General features: G+C 49.0%; 1 long non-coding RNA gene and 1 other non-coding gene across 3 annotated transcripts in view; one reads left to right on the forward strand and one right to left on the reverse strand.

Moving 5' to 3' along the window:
• The window catches only part of LOC142986061 (small subunit ribosomal RNA), a 1,902-nt gene extending 112 nt beyond the window's left edge, over positions 1 to 1,790 (reverse strand). The window contains exon 1 of the ribosomal RNA XR_012960307.1: positions 1 to 1,790. This exon is cut by the window's left edge and continues 112 nt beyond it. This is a non-coding gene — a ribosomal RNA (small subunit ribosomal RNA).
• LOC142985801 (uncharacterized) overlaps positions 1 to 2,500 on the forward strand; it is a 113,860-nt gene that overhangs the window by 91,507 nt on the left and 19,853 nt on the right. The gene's annotated exons all lie outside the window — the stretch shown is intronic.

Here is a 2,500-nt window from a genome sequence, read left to right on the forward strand (position 1 = left end):
GTGTCGGTCCGAAGACCTCACTAAATCATTCAATCGGTAGTAGCGACGGGCGGTGTGTACAAAGGGCAGGGACGTAATCAACGCGAGCTTATGACTCGCGCTTACTAGGAATTCCTCGTTTATGGGGGATAATTGCAAACCCCAATCCCCAGCACGAAGGAGTTTCAGCGGGTTGCCCGGGCCTCTAGGCCAGGGAGAACATGCTGATTCCTTCAGTGTAGCGCGCGTGCGGCCCAGGACATCTAAGGGCATCACAGACCTGTTATTGCTCAATCTCGTGCGGCTCGAAGCCGCCGGTCCCTCTAAGAAGAATTTTAATACGTCGCCAGTGAGTTGCGTGACGGAGCCACGCACACCTAAATGACGACGCCTATTTAGCAGGCTAGAGTCTCGTTCGTTACCGGAATTAACCAGACAAATCGCTCCACCAACTAAGAACGGCCATGCACCACCACCCACCGAATCAAGAAAGAGCTGTTAATCTGTCAATCCTTCCGGTGTCCGGGCCTGGTGAGATTTCCCGTGTTGAGTCAAATTAAGCCGCAGGCTCCACTCCTGGTGGTGCCCTTCCGTCAATTCCTTTAAGTTTCAGCTTTGCAACCATACTCCCCCCGGAGTCCAAAATCTTTGGTTTCCCGGAAGCTGCCCGCCGAGCCATTGTAGTAACGTCGGCGGATCGCTAGATGACATATTTACGGTTAGAACTAGGGCGGTATCTAATCGCCTTCGAACCTCTAACTTTCGTTCTTGATTGATGAAAACACCTTTGGCAAATGCTTTCGCTGATGTTCGTCTTGCGACGATCCAAGAATTTCACCTCTAACGTCGCAATACGAATGCCCCCAGTTATCCCTATTAATCATTACCTCGGAGTTCTGAAAACCAACAAAATAGAACCGAGATCATATTCTATTATTCCATGCACGAAATATTCAAGCAGCATTTTGAGCCCGCTTTGAGCACTCTAATTTGTTCAAAGTAAAATTGTCGGCCCACCTCGACACTCACCGAAGAGCACCGCGATAGGATTTTGATATTGAACCGGCGTATTACCGCCGGCTCACCGACGATATGCTCCGCAGACGTGTCAGTATCACCGCGGATGCGGTGCACCGACAGCGCGGCGCACAAATGCAACTACGAGCTTTTTAACCGCAACAATTTTAGTATACGCTATTGGAGCTGGAATTACCGCGGCTGCTGGCACCAGACTTGCCCTCCAATTGTTCCTCGTTAAAATATTTAAAGTGTACTCATTCCGATTACGAGGCCTCGTAAGAGTCCCGTATCGTTATTTTTCGTCACTACCTCCCCGTGCCGGGAGTGGGTAATTTGCGCGCCTGCTGCCTTCCTTGGATGTGGTAGCCGTTTCTCAGGCTCCCTCTCCGGAATCGAACCCTGATTCCCCGTTACCCGTGACAACCATGGTAGTCGCAGAAACTACCATCGAAAGTTGATAAGGCAGACATTTGAAAGATGCGTCGCCGGTACTGGACCATGCGATCGGCAAAAGTTATCCAGATTCATCAAAATTAACGACTTCAGACGCGGGGCCCTCCGTCGATTGGTTTTGATCTAATAAAAGCACTCATCCCATCACTGGTCAGAGTTCTGATTGCATGTATTAGCTCTAGAATTACCACAGTTATCCAAGTAACTGAGTAAGATCTAAGGAACCAAAACTGATATATTGAGCCATTCGCGGTATCGCCTTAATACGGCTTGCACTGAGACATGCATGGCTTAATCTTTGAGACAAGCATATAACTACTGGCAGGATCAACCAGGGAGCTATCGAATAGAACACGCGCTCGTAGCGCGCACTCCGTCGATCCCGCGCGTCGACGATCCTAGATCACGCCGACGCGTTACGGGCGAGCTCTGTAAAACGTACACACAACACGCACATGTAAATAAATATATGTAGTGTTGTGCGCACATAGAGAGTTTGGGGTCGCCGACGGGCGAACGTTTGAAACGGTTGTATCTCAAACACGTCAAACGTCCGCTGCCCGCCTGCATTTTCAGGACACACTGACGTGGCCCCAATTGGGAACGTTCGTACCGAGACGCGTTCACATTTTATTTAAAAAAACGTTTAACACAATACGGATGTGAAACAATCACGATTCCGCCCGGTGTCTATAGAGTAATGCCTCGCTAGATAGAGGTGTAAGTATAATTTTTCTCGGGACCGCTTCGATTCTATACGGACTCGTGCATACACAACGGTCCGTCGGCCCACACAGTTAAAGAGATTCATCTATCTCTCTCGTTTTATCCGAGAGAATACGAGAGACGACGACGACGACGACGACGACGACGACGACGACGATAGTCGAGTCGTCCTGTCTGTCTGTAACGACGCGACTTTATTACATATATACATAGGTAGCAAAGTCTAGCGTCTCTTTCTCGTACTCTCTATTATCGAACAAACGAGAGTGATGATAAATATTTATGACAGAGCGACAACGAATAAGAACGCGTTGTCGCCCTA

The sequence above is a fragment of the Anticarsia gemmatalis genome, chromosome W (assembly GCF_050436995.1).
Source record: "Anticarsia gemmatalis isolate Benzon Research Colony breed Stoneville strain chromosome W, ilAntGemm2 primary, whole genome shotgun sequence".
Classification (NCBI taxonomy): domain Eukaryota; kingdom Metazoa; phylum Arthropoda; class Insecta; order Lepidoptera; family Erebidae; genus Anticarsia; species Anticarsia gemmatalis.